Source organism: Notamacropus eugenii, chromosome 3 (genome assembly GCF_028372415.1).
Source record: "Notamacropus eugenii isolate mMacEug1 chromosome 3, mMacEug1.pri_v2, whole genome shotgun sequence".
Lineage (NCBI taxonomy): Eukaryota > Metazoa > Chordata > Mammalia > Diprotodontia > Macropodidae > Notamacropus > Notamacropus eugenii.
The window spans coordinates 298,470,290-298,489,626 of record NC_092874.1 but is presented as its reverse complement, the minus strand read 5'-3'; the positions used below and the strand labels follow the sequence as shown (position 1 = coordinate 298,489,626).

Here is a 19,337-nt window from a genome sequence, read left to right as displayed (position 1 = left end):
GCTGGTGCTCTATCCACTGCATCACCTCGCTGCCCCAGTCATCCATTCTCTTTTGAGCTTTGGCACCTGGACAGGGAGATAGGCAGAGCCCCACACATTCCTCCCATTTTACAGCAGAAGAAACACTTCATTTGGGGTCGACACAATGTGGGTTCAAGTCTTTTAGTTTTCCCAGATGACTCCCCGGAGGCTGCCTCGGGTGTCACCAGCACACTGAAACAAACGCTGAGCCTCCTGACTCCCAGCCACGGGCTCTCACCACTGCCTGGCAGCCTCACCTTCTCCACTTCTGCTGCAGGGCCCAAGGCTTCCAAGCACCAGGGAGCTGGATGTGTTTGCGTGAGGGAGGGAGAGAGGAGGAATCCCAGACTCAGCGATTTCTGCAAAGCCCATAGAGGAAAGATGAAGTGAGAAAAGCAAGGGGACAGATGGTAAATCCTCCTTCCGAAATCTTGCTCTGACCCTTTGGACTAGGAGTGTGTGTGTGTGTGTGTGTGTGTGTGTGTGTGTGTGTGTGTGCTTCTGTGTGTGTATGAGTTTGAGTCTATAAGTGTGTGTGTGTATGTGACTGTGTGTGTGCCTGTATGAGTGTGTGTATCTGTGTGTGCCTCTGTGTGTGTGTGTATATGCATGTGTGCATCTGTCTGGGTGTGTCTTTCTGTGTCTGGGTGTGATGTTAGGCAATTATTTATCACAACAACAAGAATCATGATGAGGGCGGCGGGAGAAGGATGGGAATAGCAGCTCTGATTTTGGTGGAAGAGGAACCTCCCAGCTGTGTAAGCTCCCTCCTCCGATGCTGATCAGCACCTCCTCTCAAGTTTCCCACACGGTTTCTTGGGGGTGCTGACAGGTTTGGGATCCCCTGACCAGTATGTGCCAAAGGTTGGATAATAGCAGCATAAAGAATGTTTATAATAACTGGCATTCACATAGTGCTTTAAGGCTCATGGTGCTTCTTATCAGTTCTCTCTTTATCCTCTCAAGAACCCTGAGAAGCAGCTGTTACAGCTGTGCCTATGAGGCAAGAACATGCAATAGAAGGGAATCAGACTTTGTGTCACCGGATGTGGGTTTGAATCCTGCCTGGATCCTGTACTACCCAGGTGACTTTGGGTGAGTCTCTTCCTCTGTCTGGGTCTCAATTTTTTCATTTGTAAAATGAGATGATTGGATTAGGTGGTCTCTGGGGTCCCTTCTCTAAACAATAGAATAAAAACATTGGATTCCCAATTCCTCCTTGTTCCATGCTTTCCCTCTGTTATTTATGTCCCATTTATACTGTGTGTAGCTTGTCTGCGTAATCTGCTTCTTTGTTGTCTCCCCCATTAGACTCTCAGCCCCCACCCCACTCCCCAACACCTCCAAGGGGCTTTGGCCTTTCTTTATATCCCTATTCACTTAGTACAGGGCCTGGAAAATAGTAGGTGCTTAATAAATGCTTATTGACTGGCTGATGAAGTATGATTGAGCCCTAAGTCATAATGAAAGGGACAGTTTCAGAGAAAGCTGGGAAGACTTTTATGAACTGATGCAGAGGGAAATGAAAGGAATCAGAACAATTTCTACAATAACCACAAAGGAAAATAAGGAATTTTGACAGACTTTTTCAGAACTCTGATCAATGCCGTGACCAGCCAGGAAGCCAAAGGACTGAGGATGAAGGCTCCTGAAGGAGAGGGGATGGACTCTGATGCAGAATGAGACATAGTTTGTCTGGGCCTGGCCAAGGTGGGGACTTGTGTTGTTTCAACACACAAGTGTTGTTATAATTGTGACAAGGGTTTTCTTTTTTTCAGCAGTATGGGTGAGGGAGAGAAAATAAATGGTTTTTTTTTTTATTGAAACAAATACAATAAAATTAAAATGTTTTTTTTAAAAGAAATAATGCTTAATTGTCAGAGGTCTTGGGTGCTCTGAGGGTCAGATGCCAGGTATTGTTTTCATTTCTGAGGAGGAGAAGATGTTCATGCCAAGTGAAAATTCCTAACTCCTCCAACTGAGGCTGGGAAATCAACTTACCTCTCCAGAATCCCAAGATCTGCCCTTTACAGGCATCCTCACCGCAGTCCCTCCTTCCCTAAGCTGCTGCTGGCTTCCAAGAAACCAGGGAGGTCCTTTTTGTTTTTTAACTGAGAGAGAGAGAGAGAGAGAGAGAGAGAGAGAGAGAGAGAGAGAGAGAGAGAGAGAGAGAGAGACTTTTTTGAAAGTGAAATTTCCCTCTTTTCTCTCATCCAGTAGAAAAGCACCTTCTGTCCTAGGATCATAAGATTTTTATCTAGAAAAAACCTTAGCATCCCCCACCCTGTCGCCACCTATTTATGGGTGAGGCCATAAGGCCTCAGAGAGGAGGAGGAATTAGGCAAAGGTTGGTGGCGGAGCTCCTATTGGAGCCAACACAGAATTCTGTTTCACCACATTGTTTTCCTGGGCACTCTGGAACATCAGCATCTTCTTTCCTTTTACTCTCTTAGAGTTCACATTGTAAAATGTTAGTGATGGAGGGACCTTCAAGCTCACCCATCCCAGCCTTCCTCAATTGACAGATGAAGAAATTAAGGGTTAGAAAGGGGGTCCCAACTCCAACTCCTTCCACTTCCCATTCCTATCTCTTGTTCTCACCTTCTCCTTTTCTTTCCCACCTCCCTGTCTCTCCTGTCCCCTCCCAAGAGTCTCCTCATCTTTCCTATGGCAGACCTGAGGATGGGAGGTGAAAGGGGAGAGGGGGATGGGATTGGGAGAGGCTGTCTCCCTGCTCCTTTCCTGGCCCCTCTCTGGGTCTCCCAATGGAATTCTGGTGTGGCTACCCCAGGTGTGGCAGTGTGAGTGTTGGCTGGCGGCCCCTGCTCTGACAGCCAGCTCTGGGGACTCGGCCTGAACCATCATGCCTGACTTTTTCTATGGGTAAGGCGGGAGGGGGAGCAGGAGGTGGAGGATGAGCCCAGGAGGCAGGCAGCCTGTCCCAGGGTCTCTCCCCATCTCTACTGTGCCTCTCCATACACCTGTCTCTTTCCTACTATCTCTTTGCCTTCCTGCCTTCTCACCCTGAGGCAGTCCTGGACAGTCCTGGTTGAGCCTCCATCCAAGAGGACCCCGGGGTGCAGAGGTCTGGGGGGTGCCTCCTGAAGGTCTGGCTGCCATTGAGCTGCAGCATCCACTGCTGCTCATCTAGCTATGAGCCGGCTGCTATGATAGGCGGAGAAGTTCTGTTTTCTATGTCTTAGTTTACTCTTCTGAAAGATGATGGAACACGTCTCTAATGTCCTTCCCAGCTCGGACATTCTATGTTCTAAGATGACTCTCTGCCCTAATGTTCCAGTTCTAGGGTCCTTCCCTTATCTTATATCTAAAATCCCTCCCTGCTCTGATGTTCTCTGTTCTAAAGGTCTTCCCAGTTCTGACATCCTGTTCTAGGTACCCTCCTTAGAACAGAAGATGTCAGAGCTGGGAGAGGCCTTAGAATAGGGCATGTCAGAGGTGGATATAAAAATCGTTTAGTCCAATCTACTCATTTTGCAGAGGAAGAAACTGAGGTGTGGCAAGACAAAGTGACTTGCACACAGTAGGAGGGAGTCAGGATGTGACCTGAGTCTTCTGACTACCAAACTAGTGTTCTTTTCAAGAGCCCCTGACCTTTCTCAGAGGAGTATGAGGGGGGCCAGAGTTGCCCTCTCAGAGCCTCTCCCAGTGGGCTCAGTGCCCTCTCCCCAGTCCTACTTGGCAGGGCTCCCAGGGATTCCTGCTGAACCTGGAATTCAGAAAAGTCCTGGCACATGTTGGAGGCCTCTGGCCTGCTGGGGCACCTCCTTGAAATAAGGCTGGGCATCCCACCAGACTCCTCAGGAGAGGGGAGAGGGAAGGAAGGGACAGGGCAGGACATGAATGAGAAGGGGCACATAAAGGGGAGGAAAGAGTGGCCTAGAATCTGGGACCCTGAGACAGTGGGACATGGACAGCTGCAGGGCCCCTGGTAGAAGAATGTTGGCAAGGGCCTGGTGGGCAAGGGGCAGGCCATGGCAGGCTGGGGAGGTAGAGGTGGGCGGGACCACCCGCCTGGTGAGGATGAGGCCCTTGGGGAATTCTCCATCTCAGTCCCCAGAACTGTCACCCCTATCTCTAAACTCCTCCCAGCTCTAGAGCCCAATGGCAAAGACTCCATTATCTGGTGTCATTATCTCCCCCTGCATCTCAAGGAGGTTTCTGGTACTGCCCAAGGTTAAACCTGCTATTAAGTTTGCCTTCTTCCTGGGATCCTTTCTGACCACCCCTGGATCTCTGAGATCTCTCCATCCTAACTGAGGCTGAGACAGAGGATTTGTTCTTCTTGTCTTTGTCTACCCAACATCTGGAACAAGTGACTGGAACATAGTAGAGGCTTAATAAATGTCTGTTCATGTGGAATCCAGGAAGAGTAGGGAAAGTCCTGGCCTTCTAGTCAAAGGACATGAGCTCCATCTTCTCACTGTGTGACTGCGTGGCCTTAGACATGTCCCCTAACTTCCCTGGGCTTCTATTCCCTCCAAGTAGTTGGACTAAATGACCTCCAAGGACCTTCCTAGCCCTGATCTCTCATCAATGATCCTGTGAATTGAAATAAAATGGAAGTCACAAGTACAAGGAATGGTCATGGCAAGAAGAAAGCTTAGCACAATATGAACACTTTAAAATAAGTATTTTCATTCATTCCTTCTAAGAAGGAGAGAGCAGGAGGCATCGAGGAAGGCTTTTGAGGTGCTGTGGATGGCCAGAGTAGTGGAGGGTTCCATTTTCTATTCAGAGCTGATTTCCATTCAGCAGTGAGTGCCCAGCTGAGAGCATTTGTATGAGACTAGATCTCCACAACTTTGGGGCTTCTTCATCAGTACTTAGAGGATGGCTCAGGAGTGGAAACACTGGACAGTGAGAGTAACCTAGGGTTGGGTGCGAGCAGAGAGGAAACAGAGAAAAGACAAAAGAGCAAGGGCTTTAGGTAGGGAAGGAGAGGCTGACTGACGGCTACCTGTGGGGTCAGGAAATAAAACCAAGGCAAAGGAGGAAGACATCAAGGGAGGGAGGGAGAGAAACAGGGAGGAGGAAAGAAAAGAAGCTGGGATCAGAGAAGGGGATTTCAGAACTCAGGGTCTCAGAGGCAGGACATTAGCCCTCAAGGTGCTCTCCAAGGTAGAGACGTCCCCAAACTAAGAACACAGTAATGAGAATGAGTCAAGAGAAGAAATATGAGACTGTTCCTTCTTCCTTTCTTTACAGAGGTGGGAGCCTGGAGGTGAAACATTTTATACATCGTCATATTTGATTGAGAGGGCTGGTTAATTTTGCTGAAAGGGATTTTTCTTTTTAAAAAGACTTGGTTATTATAGCAATAGTACTTCTATAATGCTTTAAAGTTTGCTGGTTACTCTACAAATATTATTTCACTTGGTCCTTACAACAACCCTGGAGGTAGGTGCTCTTATGATCCCCATTTTAGAGATCAGAAACTGAGGTAGACAGAGGTTAAGTGACTTGCCAAGGGCCACACAGCTAGAAAGTGTCTGAAGCCGGATTTCAACTCAGGTCTTCCTGATTTCACATCCAATATTTTTATCAATTGTGCTACCTGCTTCTCTGGATAGGACCTTGAGGAGGAATATATTTGGAAATTAAGGTGATGTAAAAATCAAAAAGCCAATCAAATTTTTGAAACCTACACATTCAGAATGAAGGGGTTGGATTAAATGACTTCTCAGGTTCCTTTCAGTTAATCTGTGGTCTCCCACAGCACTTGGCCACTCTCCTAGCACTTTATCATTGAATATTCTGTGTTATTATCTTCCTCCTAGACCATAAATTGTATGAGGGCAGGGGCTTCATCTCAACTAAACCTACCACCTCCTCCAGTGATCCATAAAGGGCCTGCCTCCAGGAGATACTTAACAAATGTTTATTGTCAGTGATTCTCTCAACGACCTTGAGAGATGGCTAGTAAAAGTATTATTACACCTATTTTACAGATGAAGAAACTGGGGCTCAGGGAGGGAAAGTTACTGGGTCCAAGGGTCAGAGGACAAGTCAGACCCATCTCTCCTGCTGTTTTGAATTTGAACCCCAACTATGAACCTGGCCAAGTGATATCACCTCTCCGAACCTCAGATTTCTCACCTAGAAAAGTGTTCCTGATACAGACCTCTAGATTCATGGAATTGTTATTAGGATCATAGAATTGGAGCCGGAAGGAGCCCCAGAAGTCATCTAATCCAATTTTACAGATCCGTAAACTGAACCTTAGAGACGGGTAGTGTGGCCAATGTCACACTGCTAAGGCTTTGTAAGTCTTAAAGTCCTAGGAAAAGGAGTGAGCATTGTTATTAGAACACACTTCATCTTCTCTCCTAGTCTCAGTTTCCCAGTCCATCAAATGAGTGGGCTCCACTGTCTCCCAGAGGACAAGATTGCCGGCTCTTGAGAACATAGCTGTTTTGTGGAGAGGGAGGCTAGGGGACTGGAGAGCTCTGGCAGGTTCCCAGCCCCAGTGCCTGCTGTTGGGGAGCACAATGGGAGATGTGTGAAGGGGCCTGGGGTGGGGCCCCGTACCCTGCCTTCCTGGGGCCTGAGGCTGCTGCCAGTTGGCAGCAGGAATGCAGGGAGATGTCTGAAAATGTCGGCAGCTCCCATTTCTCCTTCTCTCCTCATCTGTCTTTGCCCAAGAGAGGGAGGTCAGGATGGTGGTTTGGGAGGGGAGAAGAGACTGGAGGCTCTGGGAGGTCCTTCAATCCTCATGACTAAAGGCTTCTCTCATGCAGCCCCCACCCCTCGATACACACTGCCATCAGGCTCTAGGCTCAGAATAATTTGTTGGGGATGGGGGTGGGAAGGCATCGATTGAACCATTGAATGTCATACCAGAAAGATACCTTAGAACCCAAAATAGGAGAGTTGAGAAAGACCTTAGAACTGAGAGGGGCCAGAGCTTCATGACGAAGGATTGCCAGTCTTTCATTCTTCTCCCCCACCTCTTTTCCTTCTAACGCAGGTAAGAGACCCCTTTTTGAAGGACCATGAGCCTAGGAGCAGGTGAGTGAGGAGGGTGGAGAAGAAATGAGACCTCCCCATCCTCATCCCTCACCATCCATCATCATTTGGACTGATTTGAGGATCAGTGGAAGGCAGATATCCCTGTTCAGGCAGGTCCAGGGGTCCCAAACTCCAGGCTCCTCCTGCCCATCCAGAGCATACACAAGATCCTGCTGTGGCCTGATCCAGCCCAGCTTCCTGGAGTCCCAAGTCCTTCTTAGGCAGACTCCTTGACCTTGACTCCAGAGCTTTCTCATTTACCAATTTCTAAGTCTTTAATCTTTCCTCCCGGCTCAAGATCCTGTGGGTGATTCACTCTCCTGCTTCCTAAAGCTTCTGCATGATGACTTTCTATATCTGTCCCCTCTCCCACCCACCCCCCTGCCCCACCTCCTTCCCAAATAACCTTATAGTCTCTGTGTATTTATTCTGCATATACTTCTATCAGTACATGTTGCCTCCCCTGATAGAATGGGAGCTTCTTGAGGACAGGGATTGTTTTATTTCTGTCATTGTATCCTAGCCCTCTTCATAGTGCCTGGTATGTGGAGGGGGTGGTGATTAATAGATGCTTTGTGAGACAAGGAAAACAGCTTTGAAAAACTCTAAAGCTCTGATTTACGCACCTGATCTCAGAACCCTGATACCAGAACCCTGATCTCAGAACCCTGATCCCAGAACCCTGATCCCAGAACCCAGATTCCAGAACCTTGATTCCAGAACCCTGATTCCAGAGGACTCAAGATGAAATAAGTTACCCACCTCCTGAGAGAGAGTGGATAGGCTCAGGGCACCAAATGAGCCATGAACTTTGGGAAATTGCTAAAATGGGGGAATTTTCTTTGCTTAACTCGACGAGGGTTTCATTTTTTAATTTGTTGCTGTTGTAATTCAATGGATGAGGGGAGTGAGAGAGAGAAAATAAATACTGGAATTTAAAATTAATCTATTGCAATTGAAATTAAAATTAAAAAAATAATGCTTGTTAGTTGAAAAAGTTGAATAAAAATTTTAAAAAACTGAGCAAACCTTCCTGGATCCTTAGGTTTAAGGACAGAGTCATGGATCAGAGAAGGGACCTTCTAGACCATTTTATTTACAGATGAGAAAGGATGAAGAACCCCTTCATTTATAGATGAGAAAGGTCAGTCTCACAGAGGGAAACTGACTTACCCAAAGTCATGTAGCCAGCCAACCTGGATTCAAACTCAGGTTTTCTGAGCAATACTTTTGATTTCTTTAAAAAGCTTTAAGTATATCTCATTGGTTTTTATATCCCCTTCATTTCCCTCCTCCCTCATCTGCTCAGCCAATTGTCCCTTGTAACAAAAAATAAAAAGGGAAGAAGGAAAAAACAAGTCAGCAAAACTAACCAAAGCACCCACCAGGCTGGGAGAGAGAAGGCAGAGGGAGGGAGAGGCATGGTCTTGACCCTCCTTTTGTGTCCTTTGTGTAGCTCCCTGGCTGCTGGCTCTGGCAATGACTTACTCCTGGAAAAGAGGCTGTATTTAGAGGAGGGCAGACCTGGGTTCAAATCCTGACCATAGACACTTTCTAGTTGTATCTCTCTGGTCATCACTTGTCTCCTCTGCAAAATGAGGGTCTCAGCCTTGATGACCTCCAAGGACCCTTCCAGTCGTGATTATTCCTTTCTCCACTTCCCTCCCCTGAATTTTGGTTCCCACTTCTATCATCGACTCCCTGCCTGCCCCCTAGGTTGTAGGGCTGCATTTCATAAGGGTTATTCACAAAGAAAAAGAATGGCAGGTCTGGTGGAATGAAGTAGAGAGGCAGGAACCTGGTATCTGGACCTAGAGGACTTGAGTTAGAATCCGGCCTTCCTACTGCTATTTGTGCTATTTTGCACAAGTCCTTTCCCTTTTCTGTGTCTCCTCCTCAGTAAAGTGAGAATTGGGTTAGGTGATCTCTACATTCTACTTCCTAAAAGGTTGTCCCTTAATGGTATAACTTGCCTAGGGAGGTAGAGAGCTCCCTGTCACTGAGGATCTTTAAACAGAGGTGGTACAACCCCTTGGGGTCATAGAGTTCTCAATCTAGACTGGGGAAAGGGGCCTCAGAGGCCATAGAGCTCAACCTGATCATTTTACAGAGAAGGAAACTGAGGCCTGGAGAAATATCACACAGGTAGTAAATGGGTAGGACTAGAACCCAGGTCCTCTGACTCTTACTTTTCATTTTACCTCATGGTTGCCTGTAAGCTACAGATTGAACCTTGAAGGAAGCAGTGGATTCTGCAGCTTTGTAAGTCCTTAAAGTGATATGAGGAGGATACAAGGTCCCTGAGGGCAGGAGCTCGTTTTGGGCTTTTTTATTTTTAAAAATTATTTTATTTGTTTTCAGTTTTCTACAATCACTTTCATATATCTTAGATTTTCCCCCTCCCTCCCTCTCCTTCCTCCCTTTCTTCCTCCCCTCCCCAAGACAGAGACAGCATGCAATCTTATATAGATTCTACACGTACATTCCTATTAAATACATTTTCGCCTTAGTCATGTTGTATAGAAGAATTAAAATGAATGGGAGAAACCATAAAACAAAACAAAACATAACACAAGAAAAAATGGTCTGTTTCATTCTGTGATCCAGTTTCATAGTTTTTTCTCTAGATGCGGAAGGCGTTTTGCCTCAAGAGTCCATTGCGAATTTTTTAAGTCTTTGCATTACAATGAAGTTTCAAGTCTACCAGAAAAATTCTTCACACACTGTGGTTGTTGCTGTGTACAAAATTCTCCTGGTTTTGCTCCTTTCACTCAGCATCAGTTCATATAAGTTTTTCCAGGCCTCTCTGAAGTCTTCCTGTTCATCATTTCTTATAGCACAATAGTATTCCATTACATTCATATACCACAACTTGTTCAGTCATTCCCCAATTGATGGGCATCCCCTTGATTTCCAGTTCTTGGCCACCACAAAGAGGGTTGCTATAAATATTTTTGTACGTGTGGGACCCTTTCCCCTTTTAATGATCTCTTTGGAATACAGTTCTAGAAACGGTATTGCTGGGTCAAAGGGTATGCACATTTTTGTAGCCCTTTGGTCATAGTTCCAAATTGCTTTCCAGAATGGCTGGATCAGTTCACAGCTCCACCAACAATGAATTAGTGTTCCAACTCTCCCACATCCTCTCCAACATTTATCATCTTTCTGTTGTCAAGTTAGCCAATCTGATAGGTGTGATGTGGTGTCTCAGAGTTGATTTGATTTGCATCTCTCTGATCAATAGTGATTTAGAGCATTTTTCATATGACTATAGATAGCTTTAACTTCTCCATCTGAAAACTTCCTGTTCATGTCCTTTGACCATTTATCAATTGGGGATCAGGTTTGTTTTGTCTCTGTAGCCCCAGTGCATGTCTAGCCTCTAGCAACCCCGGTTGCTGTTTAATAAATGCCTGTGAGATTAGATTGAATTGGATCAAAGTTGAGGCACTTGCTGCTAAATTCAGACAGTAAAAGGAACATTAGACCAGGAGTAGCCAGGCAAGTCCCGCCCATGCACAGTGTAGCCCAGAGCAAACTGATTTCAGAATTTAGGATATGCAACAGAAAAATAGGGAGTGAGGAAGCAGTTGCATTAGGTGACTTGAGAGGCAGCAGATCAAGGGGCATTGGGAACTGAGCTTGGAGGAGGCAGGAGGACCTGGGTTCAGATCCCACCCTTAGACATACTACTTGTGAGACCCTTGCTAATTGATTTAGCATTTCTGTGCCTGTTTTCTCATCCACAAAATGTGATGGGGAGAGATTGAGCTCAGTAGCCTTCAAGGTCCCTTTTAACTCTACATCTATGATCTTTTGACCTTGAAGGGATACTTTCTAGCTCAGCCATTCTGAGACTCTGGGCAGGGGGAAAAACCCTCTCATGATTCCTAGAACTGGAAAAGAGGTCGGCTTGTCCATCCTCTTCCTGAATTTCTTCTACAACATCCTGGCCAAAGACTCTCTCTCTGTGTCTCTCTCTCTGTCTGTCTTCCTCTCTCTGTCTCTCTCTCCTTTTCTCCCTGCCCTCTCTCTCCTCTCTCTCCCTCCTCCCCCCGTCACTCCCTCCCCCACCATCTATCTCTCTGCCTTATACATTTCAGTTCTGACTCAGCTTCCAGGTGAGGGCACCTTGACTCACCCTGGTTATCCCCCATTCCCTCCAGTTCCTGGAGAAGATGCTGCTTTCTCTCAGATGGCCATGGTATGACTGCCTGGGGAGATATTACTAATTTTCCCTGAGATAGAACAGACTCTCTTTTTGGGTGTCAAAGTGAGGAATGGGGGAGCCTCTGCCTGAAGGGGAGGGGGAAGCAAGATGCTGAGCTGAAGCTCTTGGTAGTGGTACCTTGTTCCAAAGTGGATCTGAGGGATTAAAGCCATCCCCCTCCCTCTGACATCGAGTTTCCCCTTCAGCTTATCTTCCCACTGGGAAGGGGGAGAGGGGGAGGGCTCAAAGGGAGTGCTTCTGTTCAGCACATTTGGTCCCAGTCTCTCTGGACTCTGGAATGGTGGAGGCACAGGAAGATGGCAAGGATCTGGCCACCATGCTTTGTACACTGGGAAGAAGACCCATCTCTCCCATCATTAATTTTTAAATAGTCCCATGGCTTTTAACCCCCTAGAAGATCCACTGATAGTCTTGGGAGCTGTCCCCTGGTACAGGCTGGGGAATCTCTTCCATCCCCCCACCCAGGGCAGACACCAAGAGACAAACATATAGACAGATAGACAGACAGACTGGCAGGCAGGCAGACCGAGACACAAACAGAGGCAGAGGGGCGTGCACAGACAGACCTCATCACAAAGTCATACAGCTATGGAATGTCGGAGCCGGAAGGGCCCTGAGACATGATGGAGGCCAGCCACCTCATTTACATCATCAAAGTCTGTCCACAAACATCTCCACAGGTATCTCCTTCCAACAGGGAGGGAGGGAACTTTGCTGCAAACTGGCTGAGATACAGACACAAGGGAAAGGCAGAGAAAATTATTGAAAGATGGAGACAGCAAACACAGAAACAGAGGTGGGCCAAGTGGTATGAAGGGGATGGGCGATAAAGGCAGGGGACAGACAGAAAGATAGGGAGAAACAGAGTGACAGAGAGAAGAGTTACTGAAAGGAGAGCACAGAGATAAGGAGATCCAGTGATGAGAGGAGAAGGGAAGGGACAAAGAGAAAGACAGGCAAGGAAACAGAGAGGGGAGAGGGAGAGGGGAAAGGTACAGAGACAGAGGGACTGAGAGAGAGATGAGCAAAGGAAAGAAAAAGAGACAGAGAAAAGGGGGAAAAGGCAGAGGGGGAGACTGTGGGGTGGAGAGAGAGCCAGAGAGGGAGAAAGGGAGGGGCCCCCACCACACCCCAGAACCAGCCAAGATCTTCTGGTCCTGAGGGGTTGTCAAAGAAGACTTTGACCAGACTGTCCTCCAACGTGGGGAGGGCACGTTAGCTGGAGAGTCAAAATTGACTCATGGATTGTCAGAACTGGAAGAGACCGTAGAGATTCCCTAGGGTTTGACCTGCTCCTTTTACAGATGAGGAGACTGAGGCCCCGAGAAGCTAAGATCCTATCTAGCCTTAGAAGGAGATGTTAGCCTTGCACTTGGGTCTCCTCCTCTGCCCGGATTTTGTCATTGGGGTCTTCGAATTTGTTCCTGAAAAAAAAGTTTGGATCACCACCTTTCAGTAGAAATGGTTTTCTTTGTAATCCTCAGCATTTTGTTTTATGCATTTAAGGACACGATTCTGAGGAGTCTATGAGCTTCCTAGGTCTGTCACCTGGGAGGGGAAAGAGGGGGAGGCAGAACACATACAAAGAGGTGGAGGACCCAGCTCTCCTAGACCAGAGAGGTTGGTTCTCTGATGTGCCCAGATGGTAGCAGCATCCTCAAGGTCAGCCACCATTCCTGGCCAGTTCTGGCTCTTCACCATCTCCTTGATTAGTCCCCAGCTCTATTCTCACTCACTCACTCATTCATTCACACATTCATTTATTCATTCCACAAACCATTCAACTAAGTGTCTACTCTGTGCCTAGCATTGTACTGTGCAGTAGGTACACAAACCTACATATAAAAGAATCCCTGAGGGGAGTCTACATTCTACTGTGGAGAAACCATAGGGATGATAGTATGTGGCTAAGGCATAATTCTGCCTCTAGGACAAGCACTCTGGCCACTGACCTCTAGGTGCCATTTACACAAATATAAAATGCATAATAGTAAATATGTGTGTGTGTGTGTATAATGTTTTGTCTAACTCAGGCTTGCAAAGTGCTTTACAAATATCTTATCCGATTTTCAAAATAAAACTGAGTTAGGGGCTATTTTATATATACATTTTATAGATACACTGGGTAAGTAAAATAACTTGAGAAAGGGTCGGCACTAGAAACTGTGTTGAGGGGGAAGACTTTGTATAGAAAGTGATTAGCTAGGCTTTTTTTCTTTCTTTAGGCAATCAGGGTTAAGTGACTTGCCCAGGGACACACAGCTAATAGATATCTGAGGTTGGATTTGAACTCAAGTCCTCCTGAATCTTGGGCCATTGCTCTGACCACTGTCCCACCTAGCTGCCCCTATGATGATCGAAGCTTTGAAGAAAGAGAAAGATTCTAAAAGGCTCAGGGGAGAAGGAAGGCAAGCTAGACACAGGGGACTGTCGCCTGGGCAAAGTCACTGAGGTGAGAGAAAGAGTGTCATGAATGAGGAGATCTAGTAGGGCAGTTTTGTTGGCACACAGAACGGGAAGGGCAATGAAAAAGAACTGACCTGGGAAGGCAGGTTCTGTGGAAAGCTTTCAATACTATTTTATCCTAGAAACACTAGAAAGCCCCCAGTTACTGGAGGCAGCTTAGAACATCCCTGGCTCCAGCCTTTCCTTATCACAATAGCTTCCTGATAGGATGGAAAGGGAACTGGCTTTTGAGTCAGAGTTCCTGGGTTTAAATCCTGCCTCGGATGCTTATACTACCTGGGGTGTGATCTCCAGTGGGTAATTTAAGCTTTCTTTGCCTCAGTTTCTCCCTCTGTAAAATGGGAGGCTGGACTAGCTGGCCTCTGCCATCCCTTTCAGCTCTAGAGATATGAACCTAGACTCCTCTGTGTCCTCACATGGCTAAGATAGGACAGGACCAGGCTGGAGTCCAAGGCTCCCCCCCATCCCCCACACCCACCTCGAGCCTCCAGGCCAGGGCGATCTTTCCCAAACACTTCTCTCACTTTTTCCCACTTAGAATGGGCAGGGAGGAGAGGGTGATGCCTGGAGATCCCCAGTCTCCACAAGGCTCTGCACCCACCTGCCCCCGGGCCTAATCTTTCTTTACATAACAATAACAGCCAACCTTTGTCAAATCCTTCAAATCTTCAACACTCTGGATCTAAGCCTCCTAGTAGCCCTCTCCTGTAGATACAAGGAATGCTGTCTAGATTTTACAGAAGGGGAAACTGAGGCTGGAGATGGCAATGTGGGTACAGAGAGCCAGAAAGTCTCAGAAATGGGATTTCAACCCATTTCCCTCTACCCCAAGCTCAGCATCACCCACTCTATGTACCACAGCCCAGCTTACTGAAAGGTCTGCATTAGGGATGACCTTTCCTCCTCTGCCACAGTCCTCTCCCAGACCCTCTGTGCCCTGGTCTATATGTCTGTATCTTCTCTGGCCTAACAGACTCTAGCCCCAGGAGGGCAGGGACTGGGGGGGGGGGGGTGGTGTATATCTCCCCCCAAGGTCCCAGCTCTGAACACAGTGGGAACTTAATGTTGTTTGAAGCTGAATTGGGGACCCAAGGTTTAGAGTTGTGAGGGAACTTTGGGGCATCTGGCTCAAACCCCTTGGTTTTATAGAAGATGCATCTGAGACCCACTGAGAGAAAGGCAAAGCCACCCCATGAGTTAGGAAAGAGGAGGGGCCGGAACCCTGGTCATAGGGTGCATTTAGAGGCTTATCTGTACCTAAGAGTACTGGGAGTGCTTAAGCTTGGAGTCTCCTTGGGGGTCTGTGAGTAGATTTCAAGGGATCAATGAACCTGAACGGAGAAAATGACATCTTTGTTTCAATTGGTTTCTTTTGTAATCCTCTGTATTTCATTTTGTGTAAATGTGCACACAATTCTGAGATGGGGTCTCTGAGCTTAACCAGACTGCCAGAGGGGTCCAGGATAGTCCAGGGTAAGACACTCCAATGTAGGCCAACCTACAAATTTTATGGATGAGAGAACTGAGATCCAGAGAGGTAAGTGACTTACCTAAATTCACTCAGCTAATATGTGACCAAGCTGGGACTTGAACTTGGGTCCTTTGAGGTCTTTCTAGAGCACTCTGCTACTTTCACACTCTCAGTCAGTCTCCTAATGCTAGGCTACAAACCTTAGACCTTGCAGTCTCCCCCTTGGAGAATTGGGTGGTGTCTGCGACATGTAAACTTCCCGCATTCTTGGCCAGCCCCCTTCCAAGACTTCCACCAATTTAAGGGTGATGTTTCCCCAGCTTCCCCAGTCAGGGGGTTCCATATGCAGTCATCTCCACCACCAGGACACCCAGCAAGCCCAGCGCCTTTAGGGGGTGCTGGTGGCCAGCAGTCAGGGCTGCTGCCTTGCTCCCTTCCTGCTGCTCCTGGGCTGGGCTTTGGACTGGCCAGATGGAGAGAGAGGAATGCTCCAGGAACATGAGGGAGAGGGAGGCCTGCCCGGAGGGAGGCCAAGGCAGGACCATAGCAGCACAGGCAGCTTTGCTTTTGTCTCCAGGGACTCCCCCTTCCTCAGTGCCAGACCCCCCCCCCTCCCCCTGCCTCAGTGTCCTTCTCTGTCACATTGTATTAGGCAACAAGCCTTGGATTAGCTACTGTCCAAGGTCATGGAGAGGAAAGCGTTTGCTGAGGTCACAGGCTTTGTTCCCTGTTGTTACTATTAGCAGACTTGGCTTTCGTCCCCTTGGGCCTGAAATTTCAGTGATTAGACAGTTCTGGATGGGGAAAATGCCTCTCTCCACTCCACGCAGGTCAGCATTGGTTTCACAGATTATAGGCTTAGAAAGCTCAGACAGACAGCTGTGTCCAGGAGGACTTGAACCCAGGCCTTTATGGTCCTGAATGTGGCTTATCTAGTCTAATGGAGAGAACTCTGACCTGAGATCAGGATACCTGCATCATAGCTCTGGGACTAATCACCCTACTTTCCCAAAACATCAAATGAAGTCAAAGACTAATTGATCTCTAAGGCCTCTCCTAGCTTGGCCATTCTCTATTCTAAGGCCCCTCCCAGTTCTGACCTTCCCTGCTCTCAGGCCCCTCCCACCTCTGACCTTCCCTGCTCTCAGGCCCTTCCTACCTCTGACCTTCCCTGTTCTAAGGCCCCTCCCAGCTCTCACCTTCCCTGTTCTAAGCTCCCTCCCACCCCTTACATCCCCTGTTCTAAGGCCTCTCCCACCTCTGACCTTCCCTGCTCTCAGGCCCCTCCCACCTCTGACCTCTCCCAGCTTGGACATTCTATGATACTGCTGTTCACATTGCCTCATGGATAAACAGGGTCCTCTGACCCACCCTTCCCTGGACCATGGAATCCTCCAACGCTCCCTCCCCAGGGACCAAAACTTTCTTAATCTGGGACCTGGAGGGAGGGTCCTGCTCACTGCTGGGTGACAGACATAATCTGGGCAGTAGGAGGAAGGTGGAATATAATCTTGGGGCCAGGGACTGCCTCTCTGTGTGACCTTGGGCAAGTCACTCCCCTGCTGCTCCTCCCTATGGAAAGAGCATAGGATTTAGTTAGAAGATTTGGGTTCAAATACACCAGCTGGGTGACTTGGTCAAGTGTCTTTCTCTCTCTTGGTCTGTTTCCTGCTTCGTAAAAGGAGAGGGCTGATCTTGATTTCTGAAGTCTCCTCCAGTTCCAAAGCTAGGAAAGACTCATCTGTGCAACCAGGCCATCTGGGCCCAAGCCTCTCCCGAAGGCAGAGCTGAATCACACCAAAGTCCTCAATTCTCCATCCCTTGTATGGAACTGCAGGAGGGGAACCAAGCTCTCGACAATCCCATAGGAATTCTGGGCCATCTGAGTAAAGGATGGATGGGATGAGGAGTCCAAAGCCCGCGGGGGTCTCAAAGGTCACCCACTCTAACTGAAAGCTGAGCAAGAAACTCCTTCTCTAAACTCCAACAAGGGCTGAGCCCAAGGCTTGGATCGCTGTCAGCTCTATATGAATATAAGCTATAATCATTATTGTTATCCCCTACTTGAACACTCCTAGTGACAGGGAACTCACTACTTATGCAGCCGGCTGACCATAGTTATGAGCAGCTGTCATTTCCACTACTCCTTTAGTGGAGCCAACACTTTTCTCTCTCTCCAACCCCCACCCATTGTTCTCAGCTCTGCCTTCTGGGCAGAGCAAACCTAATCCTTTCTTTGTATGACAGCTCTTCAAATCCCTGGAGACAGCAACCTGTCTCCCCTCAGTCTTCTTTTTCTAAAGCTGAACATGCCCAGTTCGTTCAAGCACTCCTCATTCGGTGTGAGGGAAGACCCTTCACCACTCTGATTGCCCTCCTTGCCCAATCTCCAGCTTGTCAGAGTCTTTCCTAACCTGTCCAGAACTGGGGCCTGGCTAGGGCGGAGGAAGGGGGCTGCCCTCTGCCCCCGTTCTGGGCACCACACCCCTTTGGGGCAGCCTGAGAGGAGGGATTTTTGGCTGCCATGTCGCATTGCTGACTCATACTGGGCTGGTAGAAGGACCCGACCTTTCAGGCTCAGCCCCGCCCTGCCCCCAGCTGCTCTGAGCATGGGACTCTGGGGTGACAAGAGTGGGGGATTTGGGCGAAAGGAGGTCGGAAAGAGCTCATCACCCAGTGTGGGCACTGGGACTCACTGCCATATCAAGGACAATCCTTTTCCTGGCCTGAGCAGCTGGGCCTGTGTCTGCTCTGTACAAGGGCCCTCTGTCCCAGGCACACAAAAGGAAGCCTTCAGTGGAAAGGGCAGGCTTGGGGGTGGGGACCTCTGCAAGGCGAGAGGAAATGTGGGCACATTAGCCCCCAGGCTTGGCCAGTGGCTTCGGAAATACTCACACCCCCAGACTGAGCCTAGGACCAGAGGGTAGAAAAGCAGTATCTCTCATTGACCTCACTCTCTCTGTTTCCTCATTCTCTGTCAGCCAAAAGCACTTCTCCTAAGTTGAACCTTAGGCTCATCATCCCTCTTCAGCCATCCTCACCATGTCACCACTGGCATCATCATTCCCATCACCCTCAACTTCACTGTCATATCACCACTGCAACTGTCAACATCACCATGGTTACCAACATCACCATCCTCACCCCCTTCATCCTTATTGTCATATCACCATCACAACAGTCAACATTGCCGTGGTTACCAACATCACCATCAGCACCACTTTTGTCCTCACTGACATACCACCATCACAGCTATCAACATTGCCGTGGTTACCAGTATCACCATGGTTACCAATATCACCATGGTTACCAATAGCACCATCATTACCATCACATCTGTGGCCATGACTACCAACAAACCAACATTGCCACCACCATTATGGCTTCATCATTTAGGACTGGAAGCTCCATTTAGAGTCAATACCACAAATCAAAATCCAGATTTAGACAAAGCTAAAAACTAAGGGGCTGATTTGGGGGGCTTTTATCACACAGCTACTTTAAAATAATTTAAATATTTCAATGGACCAAATGCCCTGACCTCCAGCCTCAGGATCTCTGCCTCCAATACACCCAGCAGAAACTTTATCTTTCTAAGCACTGGTCAGATCATGGCTCCCTCTCTTCTCTCACTGGATTGCTTCTCAACTCCTCCACTTTATATTCACACCCCTTTTCCACAAGTGTCCCATCCTCCAAGCACCCAGAAATACCCAAAGAGCTGCTGCTCTAAATCCTCCCCACCCTCCAAGGCTTATCTTGAATCCCAGCACCTTCAGGAAATCTTTCCTGATAACTGGCTTTTCTCTCTATTTCTGTGTTGTGTAAAACAAGTGACCAGGGTCAGGAAGCTTGGGTCTGGTCATGGCACTGACTCCCTTTGTGACCTTGGGCAAATCACTTACTTCTTCAGTACCTTGTTTTCCTCATGGGGCAGCTAAGTGGTACCTTGGACAGAGCACAAAGCCTGGAGTCAGGGTGACCTGAGTTCAAATCCAGCCTCAGATACTTACTGGCTTTGTTACCCTGCTCGAATCACTTCACCTCTGCCTGCCTCAGTTTGCTCCTTTGTAAAATGGGGATAATAATAGCACCTGCTTCCCAGGGTTAATATTTGTA

At 47.9% G+C, this 19,337-nt stretch overlaps 1 long non-coding RNA gene across 2 annotated transcripts; it reads right to left on the bottom strand.

Moving 5' to 3' along the window:
* Positions 1–1,923: 1,923 nt before the first annotated feature.
* LOC140531550 (uncharacterized) lies at positions 1,924–18,279 on the bottom strand. Of its 2 annotated transcripts, none has more exons than XR_011976370.1 (3): positions 18,168–18,279; positions 8,436–8,540; positions 1,924–2,132 (listed from the first exon to the last, which is right to left on the bottom strand). It is a non-coding gene; the product is annotated as an uncharacterized lncRNA (long non-coding RNA). The 2 variants fall into 2 exon arrangements; XR_011976371.1 differs by lacking the exon at positions 1,924–2,132 and adding an exon at positions 4,711–4,910.
* Between the last annotated feature and the right edge of the window lie 1,058 nt (positions 18,280–19,337).